Source organism: Muntiacus reevesi, chromosome 12 (assembly GCF_963930625.1).
Source record: "Muntiacus reevesi chromosome 12, mMunRee1.1, whole genome shotgun sequence".
Taxonomy (NCBI): Eukaryota; Metazoa; Chordata; class Mammalia; order Artiodactyla; family Cervidae; genus Muntiacus; species Muntiacus reevesi.
In genome coordinates, this window is record NC_089260.1 from 68,328,115 (window position 1) to 68,341,603 (window position 13,489).

The following is a 13,489-nucleotide window of genomic DNA, read 5'->3' on the forward strand; positions in this document are numbered from 1 at the left end:
AGTAATAATCAGTGAAAGGGATGAATATGTTTCATGTATGAGTCAAAGTTTGTATTTCATATCTTAAAATTTTATGCCCTGAATTTCGCATTCTATTTCACTTTTAAATTGAAATAAACACTTTAAAGGCACGTAGAATGACAGAATTGAAGTGACTCTAGTTCTTTCTTCATCTTTACCATCACTGTATCATCACTGTTTACTTCTCACCTGTAGGTTAAATATAGAAATACGTACTATATCCACAGGGTTGGATATGTGATCTATATTTGCACCCACAATAAGCACAAACAGTTCTAAATCCGAGGAAAACTTGCTCTTGAAAGCTATGTGTGTTGCTGGGTTTATCTATGTCAGGGGAGCTCTTTCAATCAACTTTTGTTGTTCATTGTATTAATGAACAACAAACATGTACCAATTTGAAGCCTATAGACACATTAGTAAAACTCATCAGTAGTAACAGTGATTGTTGGGAACTTGGGACAACAAATAATTTGGGGGAATGTGCATTTTCTCACTGACATTGTTCAGAATTACTAGTGAATGGTGATAATAAAAGCAGATGTTGTTGAGCTTCCCAGGTGGTGCAGCAGTAAAGAATTTGCCTGCCAGTGCAGGAGAAGCAAAAGACAACGGTTCTATCCCTGGGTGGGGAAGATCCCCTGGAGAAGGAAAAGGCAACCCACTCCAGTATTCTTGCCTGGAAAATGCCATGAACATAGGAGTCTGGTGGGCTATAGTCCATGGGGTTGCAAAGAGTTGGACACAACTGACTGACTAAAACAAACAAACAAAAAGAAAATACAGTGAGTTTTAGCTCATCTAGTTCAAGAAGGGAAAGTGAGACCCTAGGGGGAAAACTGAGGTAGTAGCTGAGACAGGATTGAAACCCAAATCTTCATATTTTAACTCAGTTCTCTGATCCCTTAGCAACATTGATTAATATGATTATGGTGACAAAATGAATGGTTGATCAACGAGCCCTGAAGACTCGTTGTTTTAGGAAAATTGGTTTATGCAGTTGTCACATACTAGTGTTAAAAAAAAATGCTTTCTTTTTTTCGGCAAGCTCTGGGAGATGGTGAAGGACAGGGAAGCCTGGTATGCTGCAGTCCACAAAGAGTTGGACATGACTAAACAACTGAACAACAACAGTTTTTCAAAATTGGGCTGGGGATAACTTCTCTGCCTCATGGTGACATGAGATGCCATTATAAACTGAATGAGATGATGTGTCTACAGCAGCCACACACTGTCTGCACCTGCTTGTTGCTCAAAGAACCCTATGATTTTCGTTACTATTGCTATTATACATGAGTGCTGCCCAATATAAATATAATACAAGCCACAAATGCATGCTGCATATGTAATTTTGAATTTCCAATAATCTTTTTCTTTTCAAAAAGTAAAAAGAAACTATTTAAATAAATTTTAATAGTTTAATGATATGTTTTATTATTTAACTCAATATAATTGAATATTATCACTTCAACATCTGATCAATATAAAACTTAGTAATGAAATATTTTGCCTTTCTTTTTAGAGGCATGCCTCATTTTATTGCATCTCTCTTTATTGTACTTTGCAGATACTACATTTTTTAGCAAATGAAAGGTCTATGGTAACCCTGCATTGAGCAAGTCTATTGGTGCCAATTTTTTTCCCCAACACCATTTGCTCCCTTCATATCTCTGTGTCACAATTTGTAATCCTCACAATATTTCAAGCTGTTTCATTATTCTTGTATTTGTCAGGATGATCTTGTGATCAGTGATCTTTGATATGACTACCAGGACTTGCTGAAGGCTCAGATGATGCTTAACATTTTTTAGCAATGAAGTTCTTTTTATTTTTTTAATTTAAATTTTTAAAAATTATTTTATGTGAACCACCGTTAAAGGCTTTATTGGATTTGTTAACATATTACTTCTTTTTTATTTTTTTTTATATTTTTTTTGGCTGTGAGGCATGTGGGATCTTAACTTCCTGGTGAGGGATCTTCCCTCTGCCTTGGAAGGCAAAGTCTTAAAGAATGAACTGCCAGGAAAGTCCCCAAATTTCTTTTTAATTAAGATATGTACATTGGTTTCTTAGGTGTAATGCCATTACACACTTACTAGACTATGGTATAGTGTCTATATAACTTTTAGATGCACTGGGAAGCCAAAAAACTCATATAACTCTCTTGCAATATCCACTTTATTGTGTTGGTCTAGAACAGAGCCTCCAATCTCTCTGAGGTTTGTCTGTACTTTCTTAGTCTTTGAAGGGCATTGTGTATTGTATGGGCTTCCTGAGTGGCTCAGTGGTAAAGAATCTCTGCCTGCCAGTGCAGGAGATGCAAGAGATGAGGGTTCAATCACTGGCTCAAGAAGATCCCCTGGAAAAGGAAATGGCAACCCACTCCAGGATCCTTGCCTGGAAGACCCCATGGACAGAAGAACCTGGTAGGCTCCAGTCCGTGAGGTCACAAAGAATCCGACAGGACTGAGTGACTTAGCACAAGGGTCTGTTGTATGCATAGGCACATTGCAAATGTTTATTAGGCCCATGTGAGTTATGGTTGCTATATTAGACAATACAGGAATAGATAGTTACTCTAAAAGGTGACATATGTTAAGAACATAAAGAGCTATTAAAGTTTTGATAGTGCCATTTACCACATTTATAATATTTTGGCTAATCAAGCAATCAGGGACATTTGAAGGAAATCCTAAAACTTAAAAGTATTTGATATAATATCAAAATTTGTGTGGGCTCAATAAAGGACAGAAATGGTAGGGACCTAATAGAAGCAGAAGATATTAAGAAGAGGTGGAAAGAATATGCAGAAGAACTGTACAAAAAAGATCTTCCTGGCCCAGATAATCATGATGGTGTGATCGCTCACCCAGAGCCGGACATCCTGGAATGTGAAGTCAAGTGGGCCTTAGGAAGCATCACTACAAACAAAGCTAGCGGAGGTGATGGAATTCCAGTTGAGCTATTTCAAATCCTGAAAGATGATGCTGTGAAAGTGCTGCACTCAATATGTCAGCAAATTTGGAAAACTCAGCAGTGGTCATAGGACTGGAAAAGGTCAGTTTTCATTCCAATCCCAAAGAAAGGCAATGCCAAAGAATGCTCAAACTACCATGCAATTGCACTCATCTCACACAATAGTAAAGTAATGCTCAAAATTCTCCAAGCCAGGCTTCAGCAACACTTGAACCATGAACTTCCAGATATTCAAGCTGGTTTTAGAAAAGGCAGAGGAACCAGAGATCAAATTGCCAAGATCCGCTGGATCATCGAAAAAGCAAGAGAGTTCCAGAAAAACATCTACTTCTGCCTTATTGACTATGCCAAAGACTTTGACTGTGTGGATCACAATAAACTGTGGAAAATTCTTCAAGAGATGGGAATACCAGACCACCTGACCCACCTCTTGAGAAACCTATATGCAGGTCAGGAAGCAACAGTTAGAACTGGACATGGAACAACAGACTGGTTCCAAATAGGAAAAGGAGTACATCAAGGCTGTATGTTGTCAACCTGCTTATTTAACTTATATGCAGAGTACATCAAGAGAAACGCTGGACTTGATGAAGCACAAGCTGGAATCAAGATTTCTGGGAGAAACATTAAAACCTCAGATATTCAGATGAAACTACCCTTATGGCAGAAAGTGAAGAAGAACTAAAAAGCCTCTTGATGAAAGTGAAAGAGGAAAGTGAAAAGGCTGGCTTAAAGCTCAACATTCAGAAAACTAAGATCATGGCATCTGGTCCCATCCCTTCATGGCAGATAGATGGGGAAACAGTGGAAACAGTGGCTGACTTTATTTTTCTGGGTTCGAAAACCACAACAGATGGTGATTGCAGTCATGAAATTAAAAGACGCTTACTCCTTGGAAGGAAAGTTATGATCAACCTAGACAGCATATTAAAAAGCAGAGACATTACTTTGTCAACAAAGGTCCTTCTAGTCAAGGCTACAGTTTTTCCAGTGGTCAGGTATGGATATGAGAGTTGGACTATAAAGAAGGCTGAATGCAGAAGAATTGATGCTTTTGAACTGTGATGTTGGAGAAGACTCCTGTGAGTCTGTTGGACTGCAAGGAGATCCAACAAGTCCATCTTAAAGGAGATCAGTCCTGGATGTTCATTGGTAGGACTGATGTTGAAGCTGAAACTCCAATAATTTGGCCACCTCATGTGAAGAGCTAACTCATTGGCAAAGACCCTGATGCTGGGAAAGATTGAGGGCAGAAAAAGAAGGGGATGACAGAGGATGAGATTGTTGGATGGCATCACTGACTCAATGGACGTGGGTTTGGGTGGACTCCAGGACTCCAGTTGGTGATGGACAGGGAGGCCTGGCTTCCTGTGGTTCATGGGGTCACAAAGAGTTGGACACGACTGAGTGGCACTGAACTGAACTAAAGAAATAAGTGTAAATGTCCAGTGCAAAGGAGCAAAGCTAGAATCACATTTCTTTTCTAATGTATAGTTATGACTCCTCTGGTCATATTTTGAGACATAGATCTATTGAAGTTGATTGCATTGCTCTGTCTGCCTTACTTTACCAGGAAGCTCTTAGCTAAATTGAGCATTCTACTGTAGTGGTTATCTTGAGGCTAAGTATCTTTTTTTCTACCTGCTCTATCCTCAGCTCTTGTTTTTTATTCTAATTTGCCTAATTTCCAACATGTTTACTTATTATTACTGAAAATCATTTGAGGAGAATAAATAATATATAAAGGAATAAATGTATAAAGCATCCTAAAAGCATCTTTTGGTACCTGCTTCAGACAGACTTTTGAGTTGAGTGAATTACAATCCTATGTGAGATATGACCTAGAGTTTAGTACTCTTAGGAGAATAATTAAAACTTAAACTATAGATTTAGATATTGTCAGAATCTGGAAGGGCTGGGAGATTATTTAGTTGGACTCTTGAGTTCCAGATAAATTAAGCAAACTTCTTAAAGGTTTCTAGAAGTTTAATGGTAGATCTGGCCTTTAGACTGGTCTTCACAGCATAAGAACTGCCTCTATATCCATTTTAGTAAGATTCTGATGAGCTAGTTTTCAAAGAATCAGCTCTCCTTGGTGGGTGGACAGAGACGTTTTGCCTGGGGCAGTTCAAATCTTGACATTTGTTGGTACAATGTACACGGACTAATACAGATTTCTCTCTTATTTGCTGAGGGCAAACTCAGCTAGACATAATCGATCTATTCTATGAAGGAGTCTTGTTTCTCCACCCCTGATAATAGAACCATTATTCATGTGAGATGACTTTCCACTGGTAGTTTGGACTATGGATATTGGTTTTTATCAATCATGCTTGATAAAACCACACAACATGCTAATTGCTGAAATTATTTAATAAAATTTGGCATTGATTTGGGAAAAAAAACAGACATTCTAATATAGTCGCATACTTATCTCAAGGTTTTTGGAAAATAATTTGCTAATGTATATCAAAAATCCTAATCATATACACGTCCTTTGGACCAAAAATATAGCTTCTAGGTATTTATCCCAAGTCAGTTCAGAGCCTTGGCTTACACATGTACGTTACACAAATTACATTTGTATCACATCTCTGATCCCTTATCAGGGCCTGGGAATTGAGTAGTTCTAATTATACCCATTTTACAGATTAAGAAGGCAAGAGTTGAGGAAGTTCAGGTAACTAGCTAATTGGTAAAAACCTGTCTACAATTTACTTCATTTGAATTATGCAGACAGCCTTTGAGACAAGCATTTTAGTACAAACTGACAAAGACACTCTTGGAAATGAGAGGAGACAGGAAAAAAAGCAGAGAGAGAACAAGGCTTCCATAAGTGATTTGTTTTATTTGATTCTTAAATATGTTTGACATAAAAATAGCAGATTAAAAGATACTAGACTTCAGACTCAAAGTTAGTAAGCATTCAGATCACAGTGAAATCATGCATTGCTGCATTGCACATGAAATGAAGAAGTATGTGAGATATATACTGAACTCAGAATTCAAGTTCAATGTGATACAGTATTTGCTTTTCATGACTGTTCATTTAAAACTAGGAAAGATTAGAGCCGGCTACTGACTCTTATTATTTGGACTAAAACAATTTTGTTTTTTGCAAGAAAAAGCCAAAGGATCAACCTACTATTTTAGCTTATTAACTTTTTTTTTTTTAAACAAGCTTGGCTCAGCTGGTGAAGAACCCACCTGCCAATGCAGGAGATGAAAGAGATGAGGTTTCAATCCTTGAGAAGGGAAGATCCCCTGGAGAAGGAAATGGTAACCCAGTCCAGTATTCTTACCTGGAAAACCCCATGGACTGAGGAGTCTGGTGGGACAGTCCATGGGGTTGCAAAGAGTCAGACACAACTGAACACGCACATACACAGAAAACCAGTGCAGCTGTTGCAAGGAGAAATCAACTCTGACTCCATGTTGGAACTGTTTCTTTGGCTCGCTTTCTGTTGCTTTTGTTATTATAATCATACATAATGGCTGGCCTCAGAGAAGCCTGCCCATCTGCCTGACCGTCAGAGTGCCTTTGTTCAGAACCCTGTAGATGGCAAGAAGGAAGAAATGAACACATACCCCTGTCTGAGGCTTGCCATTCTGGGAGACATTTGCAAGATTAGATGGACTTTTACTTTGTTTCCTCACCGCCCCCTAGCTCTGATTTACAAAAGAACCTGACATCCAGACCCAGGCAAGATGGTTATTTTGAGATATTAGTCTGCCATCTTCTTGGTCAGAAGGCTTTCTGAATAAAGTCCTATTCCTTGCTTCAACTTCTCGTCTCTCAGGTTCATTGTCCTGTTGTGTGGCAAGTAGAGCAAACTTGGACTTGGTAACACAGCCACTACGCACTCTGCTTGACTGCTGACCTGGGGCCAGCCCTCCAACCTGGATGGAGCTTCTATTCTGGGAACAGAGGGAATGGGAGTCTCTGTGGAGCCTTTCCTGTGTCCTACTGGCAAGGTTGTTTTTAACTTTCGGTTGGAGTCAGACTTTACACCCTAACACACAAGATTTTAAAATGGGAGAATTGTAGAAAGATGCTTGTGGGATGCCTACAGGGTAAAAGAAGCCTTGCCTTTGGTGGTTATGGATATCAGGCAAAGTCCATCATCACTATTATCATCACCTTCATCATCATCACCAAAATAATTCCAAACATTGGGTCAAGCATTATGCTAAGCACCCTCAGCACATTATCACGTTCAATCTTCATCATACACTCTGAGGTAGCTACTATTACCCCTGACATACAGATCAGAAGACTACAGCTCAGGGTACAAGTTGTCTGCCTCACATGAGGGTCATAATTATCTCATGACCTTCAGTGTCAGCCCTGATGGATAGGAGCTTTGAGGAAATCTCAAAGCTTTGAGTGAAAGAAAAACTGAAGGAAACAGTTAAAGCCTTACATGCATTTAATAATCTCCGTTGTATCAGATGAAAATGAAAATCGCTTCACTAACCCTGAGTCCTGCACACTTTGAAAGGCTGGAACTAAATAAAATTAAATTGCTGTTTTTCTCTTGAGAAGCTACAAAAGAAATGTAAAAAACAAAGAAGAAGAATCAGAAGTTAGTCCGGAATCAGGGGCTGGTAAGTACTATCTGTCTATGCCACTAAAAATGAAATTCATTGAAATGATGTAATTCTTTGAAAGCACAGTTTCTGTGGCTCAATGGAGGCAATATTTTTTTCATAGAGAATTAACAAAACAGAAAACTTCTGCTTTATAGATTTAATTTTCCTGTTTTATAGATGAAACAGTTGGGGCTTGGAGATGTTATATGATCTGTCTGAGGTCACAAACTGCCCATCTCTCTGACTTTGAATGATATTTTTCATAATTAATGCTCCAGAATGTTCCAGAAATTATTTTAAGGACTTAGCATAGTTTGACTCATTTAATCCTCACAGTAACCCTAGGAAGTAGGTTCTGTTATTATCCCCATTTTAAAATGGAGGCATTCAGATGGGTTACATCAATGTCCCAGATCATTATGTGCCCCAGGTCACCTGGCAGAATCAGGATTTGAATCCAGGTGGTCTGGTTCCTACGATGTGATGTCTTCGGCTCTCAAACAAGCAGTGTGCCATGGAAGGAGTAGTGGCAGGTATTACAACAGTAATAGTGATTAGAAGCAGTGTGTAACTAAATGAAGAAACTTTCACTAGTCAGGATTTCTCTTAGGTGGTCTAAAAAGGACTTGAGAGTATGAGCTGGGGGAGAGAGTAGGTCAGATCCTACTAGAGGCAGAAGAGTTAGAATTTCCTCATAATTCAGTTCAGTTCAGTCGTGTCAGACTCTTTGTGACCCCATGGACTGCTACACACCAGGCCTCCCTGTCCATCACCAACTTCCAGAGTTTACACAAACTCAAGTCCATTGAGTCAGTGATGCCATTCAACCACCTGACCCTCTGTCATCCCCTGCTCCTTCTGCCTTCAAACTTTTCCAGCATCAGGGTCTTTTCAAATGAGTCAGTTCTTCACATGAGGTGGCCAAAGTACTGGAGTTTTAGCTTCAGCATCAGTCCTTCCAATGAACACCCAGGACTGATCCCCTTTAGGACGGACTGGTTGGATCTCCTTGCAGTTCAAGGGACTCTCAAGCATCTTCTCCAACACCACAGTTCAAAAGCATCAGTTCTTCAGCACTCAGCTTTCTTTATAGTCCAACTCTCACATCCATACATGATTACTGGAAAAACCATAGCTTTGACTAGATGGACTTTTAATGGCAAAGTAATGTCTCTGCTTTTAATATGCTATCTAGGTTGGTCATAACTTTTTTTCCAAGAAGCAAGCGTCCCTGGACTCAGTGGTCTCTTTTTATGGAGCAACAGTTACCTTGTGGGAGGGGTCTTGGCTACCAGTTATTCTTTCAGTTTCAGTGACATGCATTGCCCACCAGCATTATGTCTAAAGTAAAATTCTTAGTTTATCACTCTGAGACCCTCACAGTCCTCTAGAGGATGTATCAAAACAATTAACACATGAATGTTAGGCCACCACGGGCAATTTGGAATCCCGCACTCAAGCAGCATCATGTGAGATGAATCTGAAGATGGATTGACCCTAGGATGTGTGCTTGTGTGTCTAAGAATGCCAACCTTTCCATCTGACTGAAGAAGTAGAGATTCATAGGGATGTGGTTACTTCTGTTTGGTTACACAGCTGGTCAGTGGCAGAGCTGGGTCAGGAAATCTTACCTTGGGGTTCTCAGTATATAAAATCTGGTGTTTGAAAGAGAGGTGGATACAAAATTAAGTATTTTAATACTAAATTGTAGGAATGTGACTTCCTTGATTATTAAAAGTTCAGGGGAATTCCCTGATGGTCCAGGAGTTAAGACTCCACACTTTCACGGCTGAGGGTATGAGTTCAATCCCTGATCCAGGAACTAAGATTCCACATGCTATAGGGAGCAGCCCCCCAAAATAAACAAAAAATGAAAGCTCAGAATGTATATTATACATATACACAAAATGCATATATAATTATATAATTTTATTTAAAATAATATATGCCATTGAAAGGCACTAGAGAAATGTGGGGGAAATTTGCTCAAAATATGCATATTTAAGTATGAAGAGGAAACAGCAAAAATGAGAAAAAATGATAAGAAGAAAAGGAGACTTTAATATGGTGAGTAATTTACATACTGACAGTAAGTTTCTTTGAATGGAACATACAAATGTATGTAAATTGGACAGCCTGTTTAAGAAAAAGATATGCAAATGCATGTCCATGGAAATCTGCTACCCTTCCTGTTGAAGTAGAAAAACAAGATGCCTAATTTTTGCTCAAATTATTTTTTTCTTTCCAGAATGTTCCCTCAGGAAACTGTAGGGCCAAATTCTTACCTGTCTAAATTTTAATCATTCATTCATCCTTGTGTTCGTCTTACATGTACTTCAGGCATTATGCAGAATAATGAAGTAACAAAGGTGAATAAGACACAGAAAGTACTGATTTATTGCATTTATTGTAAATTGTGTGCCTCCGCCCTATAATTGAAGCTCCTTTGCGGGCAGGGCTCTTTATCTATTTTGCACAATAACATGCCTAAATCTGCGTCTAGAAACATATGAGGAGCTCTGAAAATATTTGTCAAGTGAGCATGCCTGGCTTAAAGCAAGTGCTCAGTCATACTTAGTTTTCTCTTTCCTACCTCAACTTCAAATGAAAAGCTACATCCAGTTACAAGACAAACAAGTACTGATGGTATAACAAACAGCATGATGACTACAGTTAGCACGGCTGTATGTTACTTAAGAAAGCTGTTGAAAGAGTAGATCCCAAGAGTTCTCATCACAATGAGAATACTTTAAAAGACTGTTGTCATTGTTGAGGTGCTAAGTCGTGTCCCTCTCTTTGTGAGCCCATGGACTGTTGCCCGACAGGCTCCTCTGTCCATGGGATTTCTCAGGTAAGTGTCTTATTGAAGTGGGTTGCCTTTTCTCCTCTGGGACATCTTTCCAACTCAGGGATCAAACCCGCATCTCCTGCATTGGCAGGTGGGTTCTTTACTGCTGAGCCACCAAGGAAGCGCCCCCCCCACACACACACCTTTTTTGATTCAAATTTTTATTGAGCAGCTAGGGAAATACATGGTCAGAGGTGAGGTAATTGCACAAATAGAAAGCAAAGTAGAAGGCTCACTGAATCACAGCAGTCAAAGTGTTTTAAGAGATCAATTGATTGCTTCCAGCCTAGAAGGAGGCATGGGTGGGTGGCCCATCAGGAAAGGGGTTTGAGATTAAAATAGAAGACTTCAGTCGGGACTGTTGATGATACTCAGTTTGGACCACTTGGGTCTCTCCTTTTCCTCTCCCCATCTTTGGGCTTAATTTACCAGTAGCTCCCAGGATTGTTCAATGTGCTTTTTCTAGGCTTGCTTGTATTTTTGCTTTAATGTCTTCTACAGAGCTAGGTTCTTTTGGTGTTTTAGGTGTTTTTTCCTGTTTTTTGAAGGATTCTTGACCTTTTGATCTTGGTGTTGACAGTTTTGAGTCTTTTTCATTCTGGTTTGATTTTTGTGCATTTTGGCTGGAGTATCTCGTACAGATTTCTTTACTGGAGCATTTTCTTCGACTTCCTCATCAAAATTGTTATCATCTTCTTCATCATCATAATCGTCATCTTCAGCAGCAGCAGCAAGCTTTACTTTTTTCTGGGGAAACTTGCTACCTCTTCCAGGGGCAGAACGCTTTCAAGATATACTTAGGAGTTTCACATCCTCCTCCTCTTCATCTTCTGACGCTGCATCTTTCTCTACAACTACTAAGTGCTGTCCTCTGATATGCACAGGCCCTGAACCACACTTCAACCGTAAGACCATAGGTGGTGTAATTTCAAAGCCCCCAAGAGAAACTGTTGACTGTACAGACATTTTCAAAGTTGCCAGTGTTACTTTAATTGGACCGTCTTCATAATCCATCGCCTCTGCTTCAACAATGTGTGATTCATCCTTTGCTCCAGCCCCTAAACTGACCATTCTTAAAGAAAACTGGTGCTTATTTTCATCATTATCCACTTTGAAGGGATAATCTCTGTCAGCCTTTAGTTCACAACCAAAAAGATAGTTTTGGGGCCTCGAGGGGCTCATATCCATGTCCATTGAATCCTCCATGGGTTGGCGGCATGCACTTATGTGGGAGAGAAGCTGGATGGAATTAAATGACTATTGTTCAAATGAGCAACCGCACAGGACAGGGTCACACCAGGGAAAACGGAAGCCCTTCTAAAGGACTAGAAATACTTTATTTTACAAAACCGTATGAACCGATGAGAATTTAGTTAATATTTTTCACATGTTATTGTCATTGTAACTTTAAGCAGGTAAACCTTAACAAATATTAATATTGCTTACATCATAATTGATTTGCCTAATTTTAATTACAAGAAATAGTCAAGTTTTTTTTTTTCTTTCATTGTATCTCTATGAGATGATGGACGTTAACTAAACTTATCTCAGTAATCATTTTACAATCTATGTGAATCAAACCATTGTGCTGTGCGCCTGAAACTTTCCCAGTAATGTTATATCAACTATTTCTCAATAGAACTGGGGGAAAATGAAGAGCTACAGAATGTCTGTTAGGGTTGAAAAAAGCAATGACCACCAACCAGCTTTCCTCTCCATCCTCGCTGTGACAGGACTCTGCTCAGCCTGGGAGGTAATTAACACTTGTAAGGTGACACTTCTTCCACCTGGAGGCAGTTGTTGTCCTTGGCATGGGTTCATCTCTCTTTGGGACACATACCATGTTTCCTTCTCCTCCTCTCACCAGATGCCACGTTCCACTTCATCCCATGAACAGAGGTATTATGTGTCTCACCAGGAAAAACGTTGGTCCTTCTTTTTTCTTTCCCCTTCTCAGCATCAGACACTGTGTCATTTAGCCTGTTTCATGGCTTTACTTTGTTGAAGGGAGTTTTCTTTGCCAATGTGTGAGCAGAGTTTCTTCCCTCTTGGTCCCATCCACTGTGGCTTCTCAGCCTCCTCTGGGCTGTTTCTATGATTGACTCCTTCTGATATGCGCCCTTGGAAAGGACTGATAGATGATGGATTATTAGTAACTGCACATTGTCCAAGCGGCGTACGTCATCTCACAGTTTATAAAGCACCTCCCTATTTGTGGACTTCTTTATTTCTCACAAAGCAATTGGTCCTGCTTGTGATGGTTGAGAATAAATGGTATTTAGAATGAGAGGACCTTTGTTCATATCAGAGCTTGTCCATTCATCAGCTGTGTGATCTTGAATATCCCTTGTGGCCTCTCTGAGCCTTATTTGAACCTGGGCGAATGACTGAGGGATCATACAATGTGTCATCGCCAAACCTGGATAGTTTTGAGCTTCCAAGTGAGTACTTTTAATAATCGTATGAGAATACAAGTACATATAGCTCTGTTCTGGGCCTGTCAGATATATGATCACTCCTGTTATACTAACAGTTCTATTGCTTATGATACAGATGCTAAGACTAATACAATAACAACTACCATTGATGTTATAATATTAGTGATAAATACCTATTTCACCAGGTTATTGTGAAGGTTAAAAATGCATGTTAAAAAGTTACATCTGTTAGATGTTATGTAAATATTCTTTGTTTAATTAAAACCTGGGACAAGAGATCAGGTAGATCATTCCTGAACAGGTGGCAACTAAGGAATAGAAATGCTAGTGGGCTTTTTTTGAGAATCCCAGTTGGTTAAGGTAGAGCAAAATTTCTGACTTTCAGTTCTAAATGGGTGCCTCTGCTTTCTTTTTTGCAACATTCAAAAGCATGTTCTACTATCCACCTAGAGGTTGGCCATGGTGGTTTGCTCAGTGATGATTTCCTTGAAGGCAGGGCCTGTATCTTTCTCATCCATGTCCTTTCGGTAACTTTCAGAGCACCTGGCATTATGCACATGCTCAAAGGATGTCATGATAGATGAACATACCGCTGGAGAGCAAAGTTATAAAG

General features: G+C 39.4%; 1 pseudogene; it reads right to left on the reverse strand.

Moving 5' to 3' along the window:
- Positions 1–10,847: 10,847 nt before the first annotated feature.
- LOC136145032 (nucleophosmin pseudogene) lies at positions 10,848–11,644 on the reverse strand (annotated as a pseudogene).
- Between the last annotated feature and the right edge of the window lie 1,845 nt (positions 11,645–13,489).